The 26,278-nt window shown below is 41.8% G+C and overlaps 1 long non-coding RNA gene across 1 annotated transcript; it reads right to left on the bottom strand.

Moving 5' to 3' along the window:
• Window positions 1-21,778: 21,778 nt before the first annotated feature.
• Window positions 21,779-23,526, bottom strand: LOC147153385 (uncharacterized). The gene is made up of 4 exons (XR_015086441.1): window positions 23,276-23,526; window positions 22,337-22,387; window positions 22,005-22,108; window positions 21,779-21,914 (listed from the first exon to the last, which is right to left on the bottom strand). It is a non-coding gene; the product is annotated as an uncharacterized LOC147153385 (long non-coding RNA).
• Between the last annotated feature and the right edge of the window lie 2,752 nt (window positions 23,527-26,278).

Raw genomic sequence — 26,278 nt, 5'->3', positions numbered from 1 at the left:
ACTTCTGTTTTCAACCCAACACTTTATACTTCTGTTCAGACCATTCATATTCCGTAGCCTCACTTAACTGTGTTAAAGGTTGTTTTTTTTTGTTTTTTTTGTCACAACCTACAAAACATATTTTCGTTAACTGCGCTTTTTGGGGGAATTGGAAGAATGATCAGAATATTGATTGTCATATAGATACGGCCTAAAACACAAAGATAATTTGTCTGCTTCCATCGAGGACTGAGGAAAGTCAGAAATCAGAGAACCGGTATTGGGACTTTAAAAAAAGAACAGTGAAGAACAGTTTTACTTACTTTAGTATTGCAATTGGACATCTGTTTACTTATGCTTTTTACTTTTATTCTGCTTTACCGCAACCAGAGTCTGACTTGTGGTCTTTTAGTTGTTTGGTCTCTATGTGAGGAGCAATAAAATGTCATTTTCTCATTAAGGTTGGTTTACTCGCGTACAATTTGTCCCCCTGTCACCTCACCACCCTGACTCCCATTTCATGACTACGCACCTGCATGGAGACATGGGTAGTTCTTACAAAGGCCCCATCAAGACTAATGATATTTGATATTCTTTGAACTCAGTGCAGGATTAATGTCCTCATTTCTTTTCTCCTCTTGCAGTCACTAAAAGTCAGCCTGGATGAAAGTGTCGGGCAAATGCCAAGATTTAATATTAATATTTTCCTTCTTTGAAGAAGAAAGAAATGGCACAGAGAAGCCTACATCCAGCCCCAACATATTTTTTTCGTTAATCTTTCGTTAATGGTAAATTAAGTTGATCCAAATGGCCACAGAAACAATGATGATTTTTCAATCATTTCAACCATCGCTCCATTGGGGGATTAATGTAGGAGGACACTATGATATCTACATCAAATTTCTGAATTTTAAGATTGGATAAAGCTGTTTTTTTTTTTTTTTTGGAGAAACCTATTGAGAACAGACTATTTATTGAGATCCAGAAACTTTCTTCCTTTAGCTATTATGATACTACTCGACAAGACATTGATGAATTGGCTCAGCAGGACATGTGCACTAGCGGCTCAACAATATGCTCTGCTGCCGTATGACAGTATCAAAATGAGCCAGCAAAGTGCCACCAGATGGCTAAATTCTATGTTCTAAGTGTCTTGCAGCCTCTCGTGAAGGGTGGCAGCAATACCCGTTATAGACCATGTGAAGCTGATCAGCTGGGTCCCATTTTAGAGCAATGGATGTCACTCTGGTACTTATGCAACCAGACTTGGGGGAGTAAGGAAACATGGCGATTTACCTGCTTGCCATTCCACCTCATTAAATTCCAGAAAAGTAACCACTGGCCTGCTTTCAAAATGCAGCCATTTTGCAACGGGATGGCAAAAGGGAGGCACTGCACAATTTCAATAACTGAAACAAATTCACAGAATAAGCCTCATTCACGAAACATTTTCAAGAGAAATAATAAAGTCCCATGACGCTGGCCCATCTATCAACTTCCTTAGCCCCCATGAGCATTCGCATGAATTATGGTCATGACTTCTAGTATGGACCGGAAATGGCATTTTGATTACATGGTAACTCTTCGTGTGAATCCATTTCTGCGAGAATTACATCTTTAAACCATCTGGGAAAGCCAGTTGTCGCATCTTAAAATAAGACACAATCCAATACTTCTTTCTATAAATGCAATTGGAGGATGCCAATATTGTTGCTTCAAAACGTGAGTCAATGAGCAAGATCAAAAGCTCTGCAGCGCATCAGTCTGTACATGTCATAAAGTTGGTCGCGTTTTGCTGCAAAGAGGTTGGACACAGTCTTATTTACCTTAAAGAAAACGTGGAACCTAGGCAAAATTTTAATCTTACATCAACCCCACTACTTCCCACTGGTAACCACATCACCTAGTATGTGCTTCAAAAAACAAAGGAAAACCTGGTCCATAATAACAGCAACGATGTTGAATCGTTGAACAATTTATGTCTGTGCAGAAATTATGGCATTTTTAGGTTAATGCTGATCAGCAACAGTCCAAACATAGGTCACAATTGAACTGTTTAGATAAAGGTAAACAGTCTCTGCTCTCAGTCTTTATGTGGCACCAGGCAAATCTTCTCCAGTGGACTGTTGTAACACAACCACAAAGTTCAATGCGCTTATTGCTACATGGGCTTTTTGTCCAGAAAATGAAAGGAGCACATGTACAATGTTTAGGAGGTCTTTTCAAATTAAGATTTTCAGACGAACTCTGTTCCTCAACCCTGGGTAGATGGGGGAATTGTATCTACAGGTATTCTAACACTATTACCCCTATCTCTTACAGCCACAGACTTGTTTCGGTTGTTCGTAAACCGCGAATGGTGCAACAAGTTCACAAGCTGTGCAAGACATTTAAATTCAGCAGGGGCTGATGATCGTTGAGAAAAGGAAACACCAAATGTTCAAATAAACTGCTCTGGGAAACAACAGCTGCGGTAACAGTTGGCTAACTGGTACTTCCGGTGTCTAACAGGAAGTTGCGCCCATAATCGTTTCTACATTAGAGCCCCCAGGAATAAAGTGGATGCATATCTGACATAAATTGGATATCTGCCAATGCGACAGCAATGTTAATTGGCAGATTGATTCTATACACCAAAGCGAGCCTGCTTTCAAGGAAATACAGCAACCAGGGGCATATACATATACAAACAACACAAACAATGCAATGCAAGAAAAAGCACACAAAAGCAGAGCTCGTTAAATATGGTCACTCACTGTGTAGATGTTCCATACCTGTCAAGTTGTACACTTTCGGCGTAATTTGTACAGGTGGAAACACTTGTTCAAACATGTACGCCGTTACATCGTGAATCTGTACGGCCAATGTCAATTTTATCAGTGTTATCTATTCCTGTTTTTGTCGCCTAACCGTAGTTGGGAGATGCAGAGGAGAACTTTCTCTAAACGGTGGGGTGCGGTGGTCACACGTCGTCGAAAAGGGGGAGCCCACTAGCCCAATAACACGTCAGAGGGAGACAAGGGTCGTTCGCGAACACCGCTCGTCCTCACGCATGAGCACAACACACCCACACCAACACTGTCACAAATATCTGCAACTTCATGTTTACTTTTTATTTGTCTAAAGCTGATTACCGATCACATGACAGCAGCCGTTCGGAAATAATGTGTCATGTGTAAGATTCTATACAAATATGCACGGGCAAATTACAACTTTTGTAAGATTCAGTACACCGCAGGTATGATGGGTTTGACAGGTATGATGCTCACTCGTCCAGCTTTTGTGCAGACATCGAGGGCTCAGTCTCCATTCAGTGAGTTAATGTGAGTGTTAATGTTTGTATGTCCGTATATGTGACTGTGTTTTGGCTGGAAACCTGTACAGGATGCAGTGTGCCTTTTGTTTGCTGGGATAAGTTTCCTGAACCTCACAAACCAGCATAGATAATGGATGGCTGAACGAATGAGGTACATCTGTGATTTCAAATCATTGCAGTCCTGGCAAACTAAACTGTATTTTTTTCTATTTTTTACTCCTGTTTCAATTTGTTCTTTACTGCTCGACACTGGTGTTGTGAGTTACATGGCTTTTGGACATCTAACTTGAAATTCTAACTTAGTCTAACTTAGTTGTGTAGTATAAAGCCAGTATTATTAAATCCCATGTAGATTTTTTGTGAACAACCCCTTAGAACACATTTTAGAAAATTATTATCAAGACAGGCGGCACGGTGGTCGACTGGTTAGCACGTCCGCCTCACAGTTCAGAGGTTGTGGGTTCGATCCCGGCTCCGGCCTCCCTGTGTGAAGTTTGCATGTTCTCCCCGTGCCTGCGTGGGTTTTCTCCGGGTACTCCGGTTTCCTCCCACATTCCAAAAACATGCATGGTAAATTGATTGGATACTCTAAATTGCCCCTAGGTGTGATTGTGAGTGCGGATGTTTGTCTCTGTGTGCCCTGCGATTGGCTGGCAACCAATTCAGGGTGTCCCCCGCCTACTGCCCAAAGACAGCTGGGATAGGCTCCAGCACGCCCCGCGACCCTTGTGAGGATAAGCGGTACAGATAATAGATGGATGGATTATCAAGACATTTAATCTGGCCTTTTTTGTCAATTTCTCCCTCTCAGTTGCACTTAAATATGACTCACTCGATGTCTATGTGTTTGTGCTGTGACACATTTCAACAATTATCACACTTACAAAACCTGACTTGCGTCACTTCCTCTGTTGTGTGAAATCCTATTGAGCATACTGATCTTGTGTGCAAAACTGAAGGCTAATTTAATACACATCGCTCTTGACGCTTGCTTATGTTAAGAGGAATGTTGATCTAGTCTCATGTAAGACAGCAAAGCTCCTGTGTGATCCACCTAGAAATAAAATTAATCACCCACACTTGAAATGAGCTAAAATACATTTACATGTGGTTGATATGACAATAATTGTTAGGTTGCATTGAAACATGCCATGCTTTTTTTCCAACACAAACATTTATATTCGTTTATAGAGCTCAGCAGCACTTTTTGGTGAACTCAGACATGCAAATTAATGTTGCAATATATCTTGTGAAGATTAGTACTTTGCAGTGCAACAAGTAAAGTACCCATGAGTTGTTGTAAGAGATATAAATGTTCATCAGGCCATATTGAGACCCATCTAAGCAGTCAGCAAACATCCCCGTGCATGTTTTTGCTTTCCTGAAGTCATTGAGTCACTGCTCCTACAAAATGCTAGCAAATCAGTTTAACCTGAACCCTTTTACCTGCCGAGCTCCGGTTTTCAAAACAACACGGACGCCAGCATTCGAAGAGGATTCATTCCATATTGCTTGCACATATCTTTATCTATTATTTATAGTTGGTTACCACCAGTTTGTCAGTCTGGATCTGGAAGTCCCACAGGATCTTGGCCTGGTTGTTTTCAACCACCTTTGGAGGTGTCTGCTATCTTGATTCTTGGACCTCTAATCCATATTCAGTGTGTCTGTGTGTGTGTGTGTGGGGGGGGGGGGGGGTGCGGAGGGGGGGGGGGTGCGTGTGTGTGTACACTAGTGATGTCAAGAGATTAAAAAAATGTGATGCCTGATCCGTACTGATCACGGATTAAAGGTGATCTGTTGCACTACTTGTGTGTACAAGTACGCAAAGGCGCGTCGTGACGCACATGATGTAACGCATAAGTGATTTTTGTTGCGCATGCGTACCTGCCTACCGTACCTGGTCAGCAGACCTGCGGCTGCAAGATGGTGCGTAGGAGAGGAGGAGCTCAGAGAGGTACGCCTGGGCGAGGCCACTTAATGACTTAAAAACAAATAAAATAATCTTAAATTGAACCCGAAAGTGCACTGGGAGCCAGTGAAGAGAGGCCAGAATTGGTGTTATGTGTTCCATCTTCCGAGTTCCAGTTAGGAGGCGAGCAGCAGTGTTTTGGACCAACTGGAGACATTTGACAGAGGACTGGCCGACTCCAAAATAAAGTGCATTGCAGTAGTCTAGCTGAGATGTAACAAAAAAGTCATGTCATGTCATCTTCCAAACCGCTTATCCTATACAGGGTCGCAGGGAGGTGCTGGAGCCTATCCCATCCGCCAACGGGCAAAGGCAGACTACACCCCGAACTGGTCGCCAGCCAGTCGCAGGGCACACATAGACACTGTCACTGAGCGGGAATCGATCCCACGCTGCCCGCACACAACTCAGGCATGTGTACCACTACACTATCAGTGACCACGTAACAAAAAAGTGCTGATGAGAAAGGAGGGACTTTACCTCAGCCAGCTGTCTAAGATGAAAGAAGCTGGACCTTACAACAGCATAGGTTGCTATTGCTTTTCTCATCTTTTTTTTTACCTTGTTTGTTTGCATTCTTGAACCTCAGTGTGTTTCTGCTACTGTCTAAAAAATGGGCATGGACACATAATTTGTAGTGCTTAAGAATCAGCTGTAAGCACTCTTTGCCAACAGCTCCTGGAGTGTGACCGAACATTGTCCTGTGAACTGAGGATGAAAAGAGGGTATGTTGTGCCGGGACAGAGCTTTGAGCAAATAGGAAATCTTGTCAAACCGTCATCGCATCTGTAATACTGGGGAACGTAGAGGTTAATAACGTAAAACAAAACAAAAAATCATGATCATTTTGCAATTAAAAAATAAATGAATAAATATTTGATATCAAAAAAATATTGAAACATTGACATTTAAGTATTCAGTCCCTCCAGGATTTTGCGGGCATTAAAAAACGGGCATTAAAAAAAAAAGCCAAATTTGGTGGGCAATTTTCCTAAAAGTGACAATATTTTATTTTTTTTTGCTCAAAATCTCATTTGTTTACAATTAAGCAAACTTTTTCTACAAAGTTTAAGTGGATTTTTACAAAAGATGTTTGAAAAAGCAACAGTTAATGTACAATTGTGTATATTCTTTATTGAAAAAGGATATTAGCACACATTTCCTCTCAGCTTCTGTTTTAGATGACAGCAACAGTCTTTTTCTCAATGTGGCTTCTCAGTGCTTCTTCTTCTTTCTGGTAGAATGCAGCTAAATAGATATATATATTTTTTAAAGCTGATAATAAGCCAGAATGGCTCCTCTACTGATGACTTTCTCTTCCGGGGATCTTGTCATAGCTGGGTGGTCACAAACAGACAGTGGGATGTTGATAGCTTCACAGATCTCACGAGAAAGTAAAAACTTTTAGCACTCATGACTTTTTTCCCCAACTGTCTGCCTTGTTAAAATGTAATATCACATCATCAGTCTGCACTGTGAAATAACTACAGATGGGCAATATATACAATTTTCAAAACAATTTGTGAATGTTGTTAGGAGCATGTGGGAACATGTAATAGTGCATTTACAATAATTTTAGTGTGATTATAATAAAGGATAGTTTTGTACCCAAGCGAGTTGGTGCTGCTTTTTCAGTTGATCATTTTGCACATATTTCAAATTTGTCTGATGATTAAACGTCAACTAACACATTTAAAGACAGGTTTAATGATTTATTTACGTAAGCATATTGCCCAACTCTAGACTTAACACACGTTATTCACGTACACATTTTATATATCTAGATTTCTCACCTCAATTTGTTCGCTTCCATCGCCTCCGTGAGTATTTGTAGAGAGTTCCTGTTTCTTTGAAAACTTTTCACTTGTAACTATTATTAAACTGCATTTAGAACAAAATAGTTTACCCCTGCTTTCGTGCAGGAAATCTGGATATTTGTTTGCACGGTCCTATGCCGTGTTTTTATTTGGTAAATCTTTGCCTTTTCTCTGCTTCACATCTCTCAACGGGCGCCATCGGATGATACACGCACACACAGATACGGTCACTGAGTGGGAACCGATCCCACGCTGCCCGCACACAACTCAGGCGTGTGTACCACTCATCAGCAACCCCATACAAGATGTGACATAGTTATCTTCTTCGTGATTTCAGCTCCCCCTCTATTTCCTGGAGGCCGCCCGTGGAGCCATTTTACTCCAAATAACCCCAAAGTTCTGTGAAACGTTCATTTTTAACACGTAGTTGTTCCGGTGTTTAACAAAAACAAAGTTGCGGTTGCGATTATGCTGGATTTTCTCGATTTTGCGTTAATAGTTGCGATTGCAACTTCGCTAAATCCTGGATGTACACAGTATTTAATCGAATACACTCATGTACACACATAAACATCAGTGGCTATGATTTGTCAAAAAGACATACTGTGTAAATCCGCATAGTATCAGACTGAAGCACACGTCTCAATAATTCAGCCAATAACATTTTAGACCCATTATGTCATTTGACTGTTCCACTCTCTGGCCAGAACATTTGGTATGCCTGCATAAATCTAAATAAAGAATTAATGCACAGATACTAATCATGTCTTTCAAAAGAGATGGATGCCAATAGTGAATGGGAACTTCACAATATTCTGTAATGCCTTAAGTGTCAATTTGTATGTTCGTATTTATTTTTCACACATCAGGTTGATTCTGCCTTCTCGGTCCCAATTTGTTTTCCTCTTTATTACATTACATTACATCACATTTAGTCATGTTTACAAGGAATGTTCTATTTAGTGGGGGATTTTTTCCATGTTAATCGACCATGGTGAATATGATATGTACATGTATATTTTACATATTTCCCTGTCGTAGAATTAAAATGTTACGAGAACATTTAATTACCGTTTGTTATTGATGTTTGAAATGTAATTTGCACCGGTGAATACTTTTACTTATTTCCCTGTTTTAAATCTAAATATTGAGTGATGATTTATTTGCACATGATGTCATGTTTCAAATGGACCAAAAGACATGTTTAAAATCTTGACATTTCAATAAAAAAGTCAAAAACGAGAGGTAGACTGGTTTGCCAAAATGTGCTTGGATTTACTGGTGTTCCATGTAAAAAAGAATATCAGGCTAAATGGTCGGCCCCCCGCACTTTCACCTCACCAAATCTGTCCCTCTTTGCAAAAAGTTTGGACACCCCTGTTGTAGAGGGACTTAAATGCTGCTTTTAACCTGACTGAATTTATATGAATGAATATATCATTCAGACTCATATAAATGTCAGTCGTTATTCCAAGATTCCGCTCCATTTGCTGGTTATTATCATTAATCCACTTTGGCTATTCCAGTCTGTAATATTATCTTTATTGTCCTGCAATGAAACTACAGTAATTTAGATCATGTACCTTAAATTAGTGTAATGAGATGCATGAGAGAATGAATATATCAGTAACAATAAATGTCCAAGTAAATCCGGTCTGCTGTGTCACATTTAAATGTCAATTTATTTGCTACTTAGTCATTCCCTTGCATATGACTGTGTATTCCCATCACATTATTTATTCGACTACAGGGTTGCCTTCATTTTGAAGTTCATCTCTTTTCATGCTAACAATTAAATAACACCACTTGCAGAGCTGGGCATTTTACTAAAAATTGAGCATCCATTATTCGGGCTTCTGTCAACATTTCCGACTACAAACCAAACTTCAATTGCTACATCTATCCAGTATAAAAATGCTTTTGTTTTACATTTAGCCCACGTCTAGTGAGAGCAAACACGGTTTCATCAGTGTAGATTCTCTCTTTTTTTTTTTGGTGAGACTAGCTATTATGAAAAGATTAGATTAACTGCCACATGTCCTCAACAGGCCATAACATAACATAACCATAACATATGAAAGCCAACTTACACTATTTTTTTTAAATGCTGTCATTGTTTTTTGTATCTTCATTTTTTGCTTCTTATTTCAGCACACAACGACAGGTATCGCATGCTACCTGTTCCTTGTAGCTGTGAAAAAAAATAAAATGACATAGTGGCTCAGCATTAAATAGATCAGACGTGACAGATATTTTTAAAGTTCTGTATTGCAATTCAGCTAGTGGTGACTACATGCCACAATACCTATCTAAGTAGGCTACAAATGTTTGTGGCGAAAATGATACTTCGTTATTATTACATTGAGCAGACATGTATTTTTTTATTGTGAAAGTGACTGACATCAACTGAATGACTGTGTATTCAAGTTCCACTGAGAGTGGGAATTTAGAGCTTTCAACACCAAAACGAAGGAGTTGTTGAATTTTCAACATGGCTTTGGGGATCCGAATACGTTCGAGAATGGTGGGGAGAGGACGCAGTCATCGCGGTTGACCTCTTCTGCGTTCACGCTCTTCATTCACTGCGCAAGCATGACCGCAGAAAACGCAGCGATCAGTTGATGCGCCTAAAATGGAAGCTAAAAAACTCTTCATACTCCGTTCATTCCCCAATGCACGGATTTACTCCATCGTGGTGCTTCTTGTATCTTGTTGATTCCTGCCTGGTACAAGTGTCCTGTAATTCCTTCCTACCCATAGAGACATTCTACCAATGTCTAGTGTGCTTGCGCATGCATGCTCACAATGTCGATAGAAAGGTGGGTTAGGGTTGATCTTAGAGTTTGGGGGTAGGCTGTCTAATCAGCCTCCGGTTGCAAGTTTTGCATGGGTAGGATAATTTGGCAGAACACCAGTCTTCAGCTTTTCTGGCTTTGCTGTTCTCTGCGCCTGCTTTGACATGAGGTGGATCTCCAGCTTCTGAGGGAGCTTCCCCGAGCTCACTGATCGGAGAAGCCATATACTCTCGTTACTCCTACAAGGAACACATTGTTAAATGTCTGGTCATTCACAAACACAATTTTTTCCTGTGGAGTTCTTCCTTTCCAGTGACTTGAATCTCCTCTGTCTGTGGGAGGCTTGGACCGGTGCTGGTGAGTGCAGTGCTTTACTTGAACTGTTGCCTGTTTTGACTCCCTGAAGGACTTCAGGCCATGGTGGAGGAACAGCGACTTGTCATGTTTGGTCTGTTTTGGTTTGTGTTTTTTTTTTAGTTATTAATGTTTTACTCAGTGTTTCTGTGTCTGTCTCGTCATGATTATTGTGTGCTCCTGTGTGTCTTCCACTCCCTCGTGTTAACCAATCAGCTCTCTCCTACCTTGAACTGAAAGCAGAACTGAAAGCTCTTCCTCTTACTTGCCCTAGCTGGGGAATTGGCTGTGGTAGCTGGATCCTCAGGTTGATCAGGAGCTTGTAGCTGGATCCTCAGATTGATCAGGAGCTCCTGCACTCTGAATAGCTTTTACAATTGATTAGGTTTCTGTGTGGGAGACATGCTTCCCTCTTTCAATGAGTGGAGTTACAAGTGCTTTTCCTAGCTGCTCCAAGAACACCCTCCTCTTGTCCTGCTCACGAGACATCCGGGTCGGGTTGATCTCTCCCTAAATCACAAAGATATTGTAGGAGGAAACATCAATAATGTTGTGGAAGATGATCAGGGGCCAGCTGGCAGTCATCCTTCTGCAGCTCTATGTAGCAATAACCTTGCAGGTTGTTCACACCTCCTTTGTTGCCAGTTTTAGTGTAGGATGATGACTGGCTTCCTGTGCTCGCGATCGCTAATTTCACCGTCTATGTGCAGTGTGCTCAGAAGAGCTACATTCTTGTTTTTCTTTGGGAGGTAAGAAACTAGAGTAGTTGTGGGCGTGAAGGCAAACTTTGATGAGAAGACCTCTCGCTCCTTTGACCCAAGCAGTGCAGGTGGGAGCTTTCGATCTGTACAAATTATGGTGATCGTCCTGCTGTCCGAGTTCATAAGAGGTTGTCCTCTGCAGCACCTTTATAACTTCTTGAAATCCACAAAAAAGAGCTGTGCAGTCTGCCAGAATGCCACCTATCTTGTGTTGTTTACGTCTGCTACTGTCTTGTTCACGTTTACTACGAATTGATCTGAGACTGATCCGAGGCCCAGCAGTCTGCGAGAATACCACCTGATTTGTCTTTTTTACATCTGCTACTGGTTAATCTTAGACACAACTAAAACATTACAACATTCTGTGGTGTGTAAATAACTCTGTGACCTTGAGTTCACTTTTTCTACTGTTGGGGCCAATCGAGGAAAAGTAATAAAATTTCAAGTTAAAAAAATATTGTTCAGGTGAATTTGGGAGGTAACACAGTGTCGGGTCATTTTGACCCGAGGACAACAGGCGGGTGAATAAAGCATGGCATTTCCTTTCACTGCTACGCAGATGACAGTCAGATCTATGCCCCACTTAGAAAAAAGGATGTTTCCTCCTTAAGCCCCCTTTTGTCCTGTTTGGAGGAAATCAAACCCTCATGGCACAAACCTTGAACTTCAATGACAAGAAAACACAAGTTATGGTGTTTGGTCTTAACGGCCCTTGTACAGCTCAGCCTGTTGACCTCCTGGCGTGTTATATAAAGCCAAATCTTACCTCCTAACTGGAAATTGTAAAAAGGAGGACAAAACTCCAATTCTGCCCTCCCTGCACAATTTAGAGTTCATTTTAAGATTATTTGTAAATCTTTAAATGGTCTTGCCCCACCTACCACTCTGAGCTCCTCCACCCCTACGTACCTGATTAGTGCCTCTGGTCATCAGACCAGACGCTACTGGAGGTATCGAGGATTAAGCGGTGCCTCAGCAGGGTTGAGTTTATTCAGTTGCCGGTCCCTCCCTTTCGAATGACCTTCTGTTAAACGTTAGGCAAGCCCTCTCTCTGTCCATCTTTAAAAATCATCTTAAAACATTCTTTTCCCATTGGCTGTTAAGCATCTTTTTAGTTTTTTTTTGTATTTACTGTTTTTGTGTTATTAATTTGTTTTCATTGTCTTGTTTTTTATATGTCTGATTTTTACTTCATGTACAGCTCTTTGTATGCAGCTGTGTTGTTTTAAAGTGCTCTGCAAATAAAGTTGAGTTGAGTTTTTTTTTTTTCATTGTGCAAGTGTTATGTTGTACAGTGGGTGTGGGTAGTCCATAAGTTCTCGTGAGTGTGAATCTACTGCTGTTGCATCATCAAAAAAGCCTCTTCTTTAGAAAGCAAAACGACTCAACGTCGCCACACCACATATGTGGCCATGACACTCCTCCACCACATACAGAGCTATCGGAACAATGAAGATGTCATACCTCCTTGACATTGATGATCCCTCACTAATGTTTATTAGCAATATCCTTGAAAAATCCTTGCCTCCAAAAGTGGGTGCAAATTCCCCATATGAAAGGGCAGCTCGGTGTACTGTACACTCATTACACTCATGTGTGAATTTCATATAAATCAGCCACAGAGAGGTTAATCCTTTTCATATACAGTATTGAAGTGGTCATTAGTAAGGATGTCCACATAAATTTTGGTGCCAATTGATCGTTTTTGGACGTTATAAGCAATGAAAGTACAATGATTTCCAATGGAGAGTTTGTAATCTGTTCCTCGCGTGACTCCGGCCGAACAAGGATAGAACGGTAGGGGTCGCGGTCATTGGCCTAATTAACGAGAGACGTTACTCATGGAGTTACTTATTTCCTCATTTCTCCCAAATTTATTGATAAAATAGAAAATGACAACCTTTTTCATTTTCCAGATCGAAAAATATATAAAATGAACTGGTTAGTGAAAACATGGCCCCACCATCTCTTTAATTTAGAACCCTGGCCACTCGTGCCACCACTGGTGATGACAATAAATACTGACCTGCTCCCCCCCAAACAATAACTAAAATCCCCTGTCTGAAATTTGCCCTCAATCATTCTCTTCACACAGCCCACCCTCTTTACACTCTAGCATCTCCTCTTCAGTCAAGCATGAGCCCTCCTTTATGGTAGAACGAGAGGGAGGGAGGTTGTCTTTCATTTCCGCTGCTTGACTATGCATCTCTGCTCCGCTTGCTCGGTTCTGGCAAATTCTGCTCTTTCCCCTTGAGAGGACCATCTAGTTTGCAATCTAAGGCCTTGTAATACAGTCCCTGGCCCACAATGATAGATCTTGCCACATGTTGAATGGTTATTGTCCGCCGCACTGATAAAGCCTGTGCAGTCCTATTGGCCACAATGTGCTTGACTGGTGCTTTGTATGACAGATAAAACTTGCATTTTTGGGACACTATTTAAAGTAGTAGTAAAGTATGTACCTATTATGTTATAATTTGAGGAAATGTGAGACATTATTGTTGATTGTATCACATTTTGCATAATGTTATCATTGTAGTTTGATCAAGAAGCATGTGGAGTGCTGGTTTTAATTTATCTTTAAAATATGATTAAACAGGAGGAATACAACAGTTGTAATGTGTGTGTGGTGCTATGTGGGCCACTGTGTGGACATCTCAATTTGATTTGGTTGGGATTGATTATACAGTTGTGGGAGACTAGACTGTCTCAGAAAGATGTGTTCATGATGATGTTAAAATAAGTGATTGCTTTGTTATGGGTTCATAAACACCCCCATGTAATTTATATTGCTATTTCTTTAATGGATTTTCTGTTTTTGCATATCACTGATTTTTTTCCCATTGCCATTGAAGGTATCACTCATTTACGTTTTCTGATGTGGGCTTTGAACGGCTCTGGAGTTGACCCGAGCAGTTGAGGCACGGTGTGGAAGAGAGACGGCGCTTGTATTCTTGTGAGTTGAGAGTTAATGAAAACTGATCGAAAATAAGTTGGATGAACTTGAGCAAAGCCACAAGTCAGATGATGGAGTCCAGTTTATTCATGAACTTTTATCGTATATTGAAGAAACTAAATTAAAGAGAAACTTAAAATGGTGGACGCTTCACCCGCCTTGACCCAAAGTCCACCACCAGCAAAAATACCTGAAGTGACTATCTGAAGGGAGTTTCGCATCTGTGGCCGAATAGCCGAAGGAGGGCAGCGTGACAGGCTGTCATATACCAACCTGCTCCACCAAATGGAACTTGGACTTCGTAAAGGCCACAGTGAATCGGAGGTGATTGAAGCAGTGATAAGAGTCTGTCTGCCCATATCTGCCCAGGGCTCAAGGCGAGGCATGCTTGAAATAAAGACTGATGTAACACTCTCTCAGTTAAAAACAATACTGAATGGACATTACAGAGCAGATGACACATCTGACTTGTATCAAAAATTCATAAACATTTCCCAGGACTCAAAAGAGTCCCCCCAGGACTTCCTATTCAGGGCCATCGAGCTTAAGGACCGGCTCCTGTATGCATCCAAAGAGGAACCAGCTGAACACTACAATGCAAATCTGGTCAAGAGGAAGTTTTTGAGGTCAGTCGGCACAGGACTACTCAATGACAACATTAAATTCCAGATCAAGCCGCTTCTCGACAATTCCGATGTGACAGACGAAATACTGATTGAGAGACTAAATGAAGCAGCTAACCTCGAAGCAGAGCGTGTGAGCAAACTCAAGAGGAACACCACCAAGCCGCCTAGAATTAACGAGCTGCAAACTCCAGATGAGCCACATGGCGGAACACAGACCTCAGCCCAGGGTACAGCTGTAGCCAAGAAAAAACTTAATACGGCTTCAGCTCCACCTGAAGTCCAGGCTCTGGTAGCAGAACTAAAGACTGAAGTTGCAGAGATGAAACAGATGGTGCTTGCTTCCTTGAACACCAGCAGGTTCCAGCCCATCAGGAAGCCAATGGACAACAACAGTGCTCGGAGGAGGAGAGGATGCAGGAGCTGTCAGGAAAACGGCGAGGGGGACAACTGTGCCCACTGCTTCAAGTGTGGCCAGTTGGGTCACATCTCCAGAGGATGCCGAGCTTCACGCCTGCTGCAAGGAAACGCCAGGGGGCCACTGCCACGGGACCTGCAGTGACACAGTGACCTCATCAGGAGTCCCGCTACTGCCATCACTGTCGACTAGAGGAACGATGGGATGCACTGCTCCAGACTCGTGCAGGCTGCTCATCCGCCACGTACTGTTCCAAAGCCTGTCAGACATAACACTGGCCGGAACACAAACACGCATGCATAGCGGTAAGACTGGTTGAGCGCCATTTGCGTGAGGAGGAGGAAAAGAGGTGGTCATCACACATTGGTAGTCTTGGCACCTTATCAAATAAACAAGGAAGAAAACTGATTAAACTAATCGGTAGACGTAGAATGGTCAGGTGCACTTTCGATAATGTACCAATTTCAGCGCTGTGGGATACAGGTGCACAAGCTACAGTGATGAATGACAAATGGAGAAAAGAGCACTTACATCATACCACAATTTGAGGGATATATGAACTTTTGGGACCAGAACCCCTAAATGGGCTGGCCGGCAACCAGACAAAAATACCATTTATTGGGTGGGTTCCTGTCGAGTTTAAACTAACGGGTGCAGAAGTTTCAAGCCCTAGCCTGTTAGTGCCTTTATTAGTCTCTAGCGACCGCAATGTAGCTCAGGACCCCATCATAGGATTTAATGTGATAAAGGAAGTAGTTAATTATCAACTAAAACAAGGTTCAACCAAGAGTGATTGTACAGCTAACATTGTGAGTAGTGCTTTTGACATTTATATGGTATCCACTAAGACTTAGACTAAGACTAAGCTTATTCAATTGTTACAGACACACCAAATACTCAATGAGGTGATCCATGTAAAAAAAGGAAGGGGTACAGTTGTTTTAGGTCCAAGCGAAGCCACCACCGTTCGCTGTCGCACGCATATACAGGTGGATGCGGACACTGCAATGTTGTTTTGCCCAAATTTGAACCCGAGTTTGCCTGGAGGATTGCATATTCAAGAAGTACTGTTCAAAGCAAAGAGAGGCAACTCAACCACGGTCCCGGTACCCATCACTAACACCACTAATCACAATATAACTCTGGATCCATGTATTGTATTGGGACATGTTAAAGGGGTTAAAGCAATATATCCAACAGCTCTACAGCCTATGAGTCTACCAAAAACTGATGAAAATGATGCAGACTTTGAAAGTCCATCATCTCCCCGTAGTGACATAGGTGAGACATGGGACCCTCCAGTATTGTTAGGACACTTGACTAATGAGCAACAACATACAGTGAGGGAAATGCTCAGGGAGGAGTGTAACGCATTTGCCCAGGATGAAAATGATGTAGGCAACATTGCTACCCTTTGCATGCACATTTCATACACCAGTCCAAAAGACTTACATTAGCGTGCCCAAACCACTACACCAGGAAGTAAAAGCATACCTGCAGGACTTAATCAATAGAGGATGGGTCACCAAATCAAAGTCACCATATTCTTCATCAATCGTGTGTAAGAAAGAAGTCAGGCGAGCTCAGGCTTTGTGTAGACTATCGTGAACTTAATCGGAAGTCAGTGCCAGACAGACACCCGATACCCAGGATACAAGACATGCTAGATAGCCTCACTGGTAGTTCATGGTTTACAGTGCTTGATCAGGGAAAAGGCTATCACCAAGGCTTTTTGGACGAAGAAAGTCAGCCACTCACAGTCTTCATTACGCCCCGGGGTTTATACCAGTGGGTACGGATCCCATTCGGCCTTAGTTCTGCTCCAGCCGAATTTCAGAGAAGCATGGAGGAGTGTTTGTGGCGGTTGCGGGATGACATTTGCCTGCCCTATCTTGATGACAATTTGGTACACAGTAAGTCGTTTCAAGACCATGTTGAACACGTAAGAGCAGTTTTACAAAGGTACCAGAAGTGCAGTGTCAAACCTACTGCTAAGAAATTCAAACTTTTCAAGCCGAAAGTCCGATTTTTGGGCAGGATTGTGTCAAAAGATGGTCATGGTATGGATCCAGCAGAGGTCGCTCCCGTGCTGTCACTGAAAGATAGACATCCCTGCACTGTGGGCGAGGTGAGGCAAATTTGGGGTTTTCTGTCATATTACAGCTCATATATACAAGACTTTTCACGCATTGCCAAACCTTTGAACAAACTCTTAGCTGCCCCACCAAGAGCTTCCAATTTGCCCCAAGACTCACGGACACAGAAGGAAACAAGAAAAGGGAAAAGTAAACAAATCAGAGGAGAGCTGTCGTCATCTGCCCCGATTAAATGGACGGAGACTCACCATCGGGTTTTATGTCATCTGGTGGACAAACTGTCAAATCTTCCTATCTTTGGTTACCCATACCTGAAACATCAATTTGTGCTACACACTGATGCCTCTCAAACATGACTTGAAGCCCTGCTCTATCAGCGTAGCGATTGAAAACTAAGGGTTATAGCCTATGAATCTAGAACTTTAACACCACCAGAGAAAAATTATCACATGCATGCAGGTAAATTGGAGTTTCTAGCACTAAAGTGGGCTATCTGTGAGCGCTTTAGAGATTACTTGTTGCATGCACTATGTTTTGTGGTTTACACAGATAATAACTGCTCACGTATGTGTTAACAACAGCTAAGTTGAATGCCTCTGGTCAACGATGGATAGCAGAATTAGTAGATTTCAAGTTTACCATAAAATGCAGACCTGGCAAAACGAATGCAGATGCAGATGGGTTATCTCGGATGCCCATTGATTTTGAGTACTATATGAGCCACTGTCGTCTGTCAGTCAGGATGTTGTAACAGCCACACAGCAAGGTATCTTGGTGCAGCAATCAGAACAAACCCCCATATTTAATGCTGTTTCCTTAAATGCTCTCCACTTGAGATGCGATTTCAAGGTTTTGCTACTTACCTACAAAATACTGCATGGCTTAGCACCTTCCTATCTCGTCAACTTGGTGATACCATTTGTTCCGATCCGAAACCTTTGGTCAAAAAATGCCGGCCTTTTAGTGATCCCGAGAGCCAAAAGGAAGTTTGCAGGCTCTAGAGCGTTTTCTATTTGGGCACCGATGCTTTGGAATGCCCTACCCGCGGATATTAGAGGCACTAACTCAGTAGAAATGTTTAAAACACAAGTTAAGACTTATTTGTATGATCCTGCGTTTAGTTGAACTGTTTGTTTTGGCCCCTTTACTGCCGCTTCTATTCTTTTTCTGCCCTCTTTTCCCCGGCTTGGGAATTAGGTGATGGCGACCAAATTGGAGGTTGCTGTTTCGATCAAACAGCAACTGACTGCTACAAGATTGGAGGCTGACCACATCTTCAGAGGCGCTGTTATGGAGATTTGTACATTGACGACCATTGGGCCCCTGCTCACTTCATCTTGTCATCTTCCTGCAGCACTTCATTTTATTAACTTTCACATCACTTTAACAAACACTGTATAGTACTATAATGTGTGTTCAATGTTGCCCACTCGTCATCCATTGCAGCCTGATTATCCTGGAAGGGGGATTCCCCCATCTGAGGTCCCTTCTCAAGGTTTCTCACTTTTACCCAGATTGGGTTTTTTGATTTTTTTCCTTGCCCTCCTGGGGGTTAAGATGTCGTGTATATGATATAGTGCATATGTGAAGCCCTTTGAGACTTTCCTGTGATTAAGGGCTACATAAATAAATTTGACTTGACTTGACTTGACCTCAGCATCAAACAGGAGTTGAGGGACTGTTGGACCCTATTCACAGTTGCCAGAGAGGAAATTTGCACAGCTCACCAATGAGACCCTGTCAGAGGTCAAATCTACAGGTACGTGCAAAAAAAAAAGGAGATCTGCAGCACGTGAGCTGAAAGCTGAGAGCGCAGAAGTCAAGGCATTGGCTAGGTAATGGACAAAGCTCAAGATCAAGGAAGATGGGACGTTGATTAGAGTAACTGAACTCCCATCGATATATCACTCTCTCGTCTTGGATGAACTGCACAAACAAATGGGTCACTTAGGCTCAGCGAGAACATTAAGTTTGGTGAGAGACCGTTTTTATTGGCCAAAAATGCAAAGAGACATTGAGCACTTTGTCATGAATGTATGTGAAAGTCTAAAGAAAAGAAAGCCAAACAGGCAGACACATGCGCCAATGCAGAGCATTGAAACCACTCACCCATGATTTTCTTCATCTGGAACAGTGTAAAGGTGGTTGCGAGTATATTTTGGTAGTCATGAACCATTATACCCACTTTGCACAGGCATATGCAACTTCTAACAAATCAGCAAAGACTGTGGCAGATAGACTGTTCAATGACTTTCGCCTTGGATTCAGTTTCCCAGAAAAGCTCCACCACGATTTAGGGAGAGAATTTGAAAACAGGCTGTTACACCACTTGAAGGAACTGTCCGATATAAAGGGGTCTCACACTACTCCGTATCACCCTCAAGGGAATGGACAGACAGAAAGATTCAACAGAACTCTTCTTCCTATGTTGAGAACACTAACTGAGGAACAAAAATTGGACTGGAAAAAACACGTTTCCAAAGTAGTACACACCTACAATTGTACTGTTAATGAGGCCACGGGATACTCTCCATTCTTTTTACTTTTTTGTAGGTTACCAAGGCTTCCTGTTGATCTTCTGTTTGGCATCGAGCAGGAAGAAAATCCAGGTTTCTACCAGGGCTATGTTGATAAATGGACAAACAGGATGATTGAAGTTTACAAAATCGCCTCCAGGAATGCGGCTAAATCAGCTGATAGAGGCAAAATGGAACACAAAAAGAGAATCCATGGTCCATCACTTCAAGTAGATAGCTTACATTTCTTGCAAGAAATGTTGGAAAGGGAGGTCGAGGCAAAATCCGCTCATATTGGGAAGATAATATCTATGTTATAAAACGTCAAAAGGGTGAGGACAGTCCAGTGTTTAAGTTCTAGCTAGAAAATGGGAAAGGCAGAACAAGGATTTTACACAGGAATTTGTTATTGCCCTGTGACTTTCTTCCACTAACACCAGATGAAAACAAGACTAACTGAGACAAAAACAACAAAAAAAGAGACACCATGATGAAAACAGGAAAACTAATGTGCCGCAGGTGGGAAGTGAGGAGGATTCAGGCTGTCCCAGAGCCATACAGTTCACCCTCACTGTACCCCACTGCTGCGCCGTTTATCCCACAGATTGCTAGAGATGTCTCGGGACAGAACGTGCTTCTTGAACAAGTGGATGATGAACAAGTGGATTTAGTCACATTTCCGACAGTTAGGGAAGTTGATTACACTGCAGAGTAGTCGATGGGTCAGATTCTGGGTCAGATTCTGGGTCAGATTCGGGAATGATATCCAAAGAGAGAGAGAAGGAAGCCACAATGTTTGACTTACAATACATTAGGTCAACCGACTTTCACAGAGAGGACAGTAGCTACTAAGTGTTTAGGCGTTGGGGGTTACTGGCGGCCTTGGTGAAAAATGTTTGAAATGTTTATTCATGCTCTTTGTGCCTCACTTTCAAATCAGACCCTAGGTGCCTTTTTGTTTATTGAAGTAGGTTGACAAATATGGCCAACTGTGTTTGTGTGAACTGGGAAAATGTTGCTTCAATATTAGAACGGACACATGTGTAATATCTGTGGCTGTGATGACAAATTCTTTATTTTTGTTTATGACAAATGTTGGACTGACAGTGCACTGTGGTCTGGGTATTAAAAAAAAAAATGTAGGGTTGTTACCAGTTTAACTGTCCACACTATGCTGTTGTGTCTGCAAATTGATAACTTGGATGTACATATGGTCGTATTTTTATGTCGAGACAACATTTTTTCAAGTGGGGGAGGATGTGGGAGACTAGTCTGTCTCAGAAAGATGTGTTCATGATGATGTTAGAATAAGTGATTGTTTTGTTATGGGCTCACAAACACCCCCATGTAATTTATTTAGCAAACTCTTTAATGGATTTTCTGTTTTTGCATATCACTGTTTTTCCCATTGCCATTGAAGGTATCACTCATTTACGTTTTCTGATGTGGGCTTTGAACGCCTCTGGAGTCGACTCGAGCAGTTGAGGCACGGTGTGGAATTCTCGTGAGTTGGGAAAATAAAAGACTTACTTAAAAGACAGCACTGCGACTCTCTGTGCCTTAGAGTTGCAACATAGTACATGGCCTAATCTGTGTGCCATTGAAATTGAAAAATGAAATTATTCCAGGGTCCATATTAATAATGGTGTTTGTCTAAATGTCTTGATTGATTTTTGTACACCTTTCTGTGTCGAGCTGATTTACTATAATATATTGCACTATTTCCGGCCGATCCACGTGGTTCCAGTCCATCCCTCGTCAGCGACAGCCCATCAGCGTCGAGAACATAACTTTCACGTTACAAACTCAGGCGCCGCACAAGCAGCTATACACGCACAGCGTGGTGATTGGTGAAGTAAAAACAATATGGGGCACATTTCATTCCGTCTGTGGGACCGAAAAGTACACAACACTGTTTTATTTTTCATTTTACTTTATTTGGCTGCGTGTCAGGAGTGTGGCACCTGCGTGTGACGTGGTACCGATTAAATCTGTTCTTGACGCCGGCTGACTCCGACCGACGGGGACCATGTGGGTCGATTAAATATGCAGGCCCGGCAACTTGGGGACGGAGGGACCATGCCCAGCTATGTACATTTTCAGCGGCGTACAAGCTTCTGTTTTTCGTTTATTCCAAGCTACCGAGACGGCATCTGGAGGAAAAATAACCTCATTCTTTAAAATTTTGTTAACATGGGTCTTAACACCTCGGGGCTGGTGCTTTTCAAGTTGGAAATGTCATCCAAAGAGGAGACTTTGTGAAGATGAAGAAATAGCTCCTCCAGCCAACTCTGTGATGTGTCAGCTCAGCCTACAAAGGAAATAGAAAGTTTATACATTCATTTAACTACTGCAACAACAAATCAATGAAAGGAGTTCTGTTGTCTTTTGCTTTGTTTACCTTGCTTGGCTCAGCGACGGCGAGTCACGAAACTGCGATCTTTCTCACTCCCTGTCTCATGGCTAGCGGAGACGATGATGACTTAAAGCCTCTCCGTCACGAAACTTCATAATACATTTTAGAAATGCATTTTCAATCCTCCACTGGTCAGATTATCTTCAAAACATTTTCAGCTTTAATAATATGACAAAAAAAAAATTGCCATTTACAGACTCACTTGAGCGCTCAGTGAGTGCGACATATGCCTGATTTTGTGAAAACATATCACATATTTATGTGCAGGCTGTTCTTTAATTAAATTTGTCACACAAATATCTTATCAGTGCACAAACCTGATGCTGAACAGAAATCTCTTCAACGAGCCTCAAGCAAGCATTTCCCACCTGTTTAAAAAAAAAGTTATTTTATTTATTGATATTAATGAGTGGTATCTTTTCAAAGTAAACATGTTCTCAACCATTAAACCAATTTCTTTGTTCTGTCCGAAGGTTAACCGGTTCTCTCGTGTGAGCCAGGTGTTGATCCTTTCTGACAATTTCATGATTGGCCTGTCCTTATTCCGCATGCGGTTTACCCACACAGGCAAAACGAGCTAAAATTGTCTAAAGCTGGTATGTTCTTTGAGTGATACTGTACATGATGCTTACTAGAGTTGTCCCAATCTGATCGACATGATCGGAAATCGGGCCGATTTTCAGCTCATCGGTATTGGCTGAAAAAGATTGAATTTTTTTTAATTATCTTAATTTCTAAAGTCAATAATGACATATTTTCGTTCTTTACTTTGATTTGAACCACTGCCGTTCTTACAACCATGTGAAAAGGTATTATTTTGGCATACATTTGCTAAAGAAACAAAAGATAATTGAGATTATTTGGAAGTGGTCTTCTTTTTCTTCTGCATTGCATAGGTATTGGATCACGACTGTATCAGCAGTCACTTAAAATTAAGTAATTTGGACTCAGACTTGGGTGCGTAAAATTGTGATCGGGACATTCAATTGAAGAATTTACACCGCGCAAAAGAAAAAGGCAAAACAATATATTAAAAATGTTTTTTAAAAGTTCCTCCGCAGGGTGTCTGGGCTCTCCTTTAGAGATAGGGTGAGAAGCTCGGTCATCCAGGAGGGACTCAGAATCGAGCCACTGCTCCTCTACGCCGAGAGGAGCCAGGTGAGGTGGCTCGGGCATCTGATTAGGATGTCTCCTGGACACCTCCCAGGTGAGGTGTTCCAGGCATGTCCCACAGGCTTTCTCCCTCACTCACTCACCATTTTTCGTCTACACTTGTTTTGATCAATTTGTCCTTAAAACAACAAATATGATAGTCGCTTGGTCTCAGGCCTTGACTTTTTTTTTTGTCAGGGTTGGGTGAAGGAGGACCCAAATGCAGGGAGGCAGGAGAAGCAGGGCGTACTGAAGAGTGTATTTATTAACAAAAACAAAACCAACACAAACAAATCTTGAAAAATCCAAAACTCAAAGTAAAAAAGAAACACTCAAACAAAACACAACACTGGGAAACATAAACAACGTGACAGCCACAGCAAGGACTAAACCAACAACTAGGATAACACAACAGCAACTATACGACAATGACCCGACAAGAACTGAACAAAAACTAGCAACTTAAATACAAGCACACTGGCAAGACAACGAGAAACACCTGGACAAGAGATACAAGGTAGGAGGGAGCTGATTGGCCAACACTAGGGAGTGGAAGGCACACAGGTGGACACAACAATCATGACGAGACAGACACAGAACACTGAGCAAAACATGAAACTAAAGTCCAAAACGAAAACAAACCAAACATGACAATATACATACATAATACATATCAGCTTATATCCTAGGTCTTAACTTGAAAACACAATCAGCATACTCAAAAAAAAATAATAAAATAACAATAACAAATTTAATGAACCCAATCTAAATTTCATGTTTTAATACTTTTAACTGTAATAAGCCTCTGTAAAAAAACAGATGAGGTCTTTGCATGGTCACAAACACTCTAACAACGGTGCCTTTATGAGTACAGCTCATTTCTGTGTCTGTGTGTGTGGCAGCATCCTTGTGATGGTTTGAGCTCAGATCTGCCTTGTGGCACTCTGCTTGTGTGCACGGAGTTCAGTTTGTGTGCGAAGCAGGATCGACAGCATCCTTCCTGCCTCTGCTGGTGCCTGCCAGTCGGGTTGGTTTAAAGGAATCTTGACAGCCTAAATCACGCTGAAGAGCCAGAAACAGATGTTAATTAGCTCTAATGGGCCTTTTGTTATGCTGCCAAGCAACACAAAAGACACATCCCTGTATCCTATTTCCTATGTGAGTTGTAATTTATGTGGAGAGAATTCTTTGTGGCCTACTAAAGCCACATTTCCAAAAAGCAGTGCAATTCAGTTCATCGAGTTAGGGTACGTTTTGGAATGGTGAATCATAATCTTAATTCATTATTCCTGGTGATGCTTAAACATTGCATTGTCAATTGCTAACGTACATTATCTTTCTTGTTTTGCTGTTGTCTGCTCTGCTGTTTGTGTGTTCATGTGAATCTGTGTGTCCTTGTTTTTAATATAGTTAAGGGCATTGAGACACCATGTTGTGATTTTGCACTATAAAAAAACAAAAACAAACATGAAACATGATCTGGCTGTGGTTGGTGTGTAGGCAGAATAGTGACCATGATGTCAGGTACGAGAGCAGCGGCAGTCAGCATAGCCTAACATTAAACCAAAAAGATTTAGTTTCATTGCACAAAAGCAGCGGTGGGCGGTGACTTGGGACATGGGTCTTCAGTGGGCTTAAGTGACCTTATCCACATCTTAATACCTCCATCATATTGCAAAATAATATGCAGAGAGAGAGAGAGAGACTGAGAGAGAGAGAATATTTGAGGATGCTATTAGTGCAGGGTCAAGTTGTAGTGGGGCTTGGCTTTTCCCACTTCGGCAAAAATATTTAAAATGGCAAATAATTGTTTAAGAGATGGTAGTCTGCTTGCTGGCTACTGTCGAGGTGCCCTTGAGCAAGCCCCACCAACCCAGCTCCAGTGGTGCAAGCAGCACTCCTTGCACACCTGAATCTCTCCTTGCATGTGATCTGGCTCTGTGTGTGGTGCAACACAAACTGGTAGTGCTGGGCGTTATGGAAAAAAAATAATTATGTCATGATATAAGCCATTTTACATCACGATAACGGTATACAGTACCCCAGTATATTTTCAGTTATTCTTTAAAAAAAATTATACGATACACTAGTGATAGGAAAATGAAGCTTCAAATTTGCTTCATGATCTAGTTGTATTTTTGACTACTCTAGATAGCACTGTTGGTTGAAATAAAGGTTTAGGAAATAGCAAGTGAGTGTACTTTCAGCCCAAAGTTGAACTGAGGAGCTTCATTTTCACATCACTACAACACACTATGACTAGGGATGCACGATAGTTATCGGACCGATAATTATTGGCACCAGAGCTGGGCACTTGACCATTTTTAGCCGGTCCGGCCGTGACCCTCCACCCTTGACCTGGGTACCCTTCTGGCCGCGACCCTCCGGCCATATTCATAAACTTTGTCGGCCCCCGCCCCATTCCACCCCCCGACCCCAAAAAAAAACAAAAAACAGGCATCCGTGATTGACGTCGCCGCGGGAGAGACGCTAACGGCAGAGGCTTTTTAAAGATCATTAGCTGGGTAATTTATTATTCGAACCCGCTATGGACACGCTTCAAATGCGCCACAAGTATTTACCCAACTGCCTGCTGACTTGCATTGTGAGCCCCGGGGTTGGATTTGCCATATTGTATAATTATTTGGGTCCAATAGGCGGCCAGAAGTCGCAGTCAAGTTACTTATTTATTTTGCACACTTCCCCTCCTTCCCGGCCTTCAAAATAAAAGCGTACCAGCAAACCATTACACAGCAGGTTTTAGCGGGGCAAGAGGCTGTCTGCCGGGTAGACTGCGAATCTTGCAGAGAGCATGCATTGGATGCTTCAGGCATGCGCACCGTAGTATTGATACCATGACATATTACTATTGTATTCAGATACAAAGTGTAAGTATCAATACTTTTCAAAGTATGGATACTTTTGACAACACTAATCCCAGCGCACGGACTCCTATCTACAAAAATAGGGCACTAAAAATTAACCTGAAAAATCAATTTTATATGGATCAGGTGTTCAAATCACTGTCAAATCACATCATATGAGATTGTGCTCATGCAGACATGCTACCGTGTCTACAGATAAAAAATGTGGGTATGGATAAAACC

Source organism: Filicampus tigris, chromosome 1 (genome assembly GCF_054856515.1).
Source record: "Filicampus tigris isolate MCC_2025a chromosome 1, RoL_Ftig_1.0, whole genome shotgun sequence".
In the NCBI taxonomy this organism is placed as follows: Eukaryota; Metazoa; Chordata; class Actinopteri; order Syngnathiformes; family Syngnathidae; genus Filicampus; species Filicampus tigris.
Note: the sequence above shows the minus strand (reverse complement) of the source record. Positions and strands in the feature narration are given on the sequence as shown.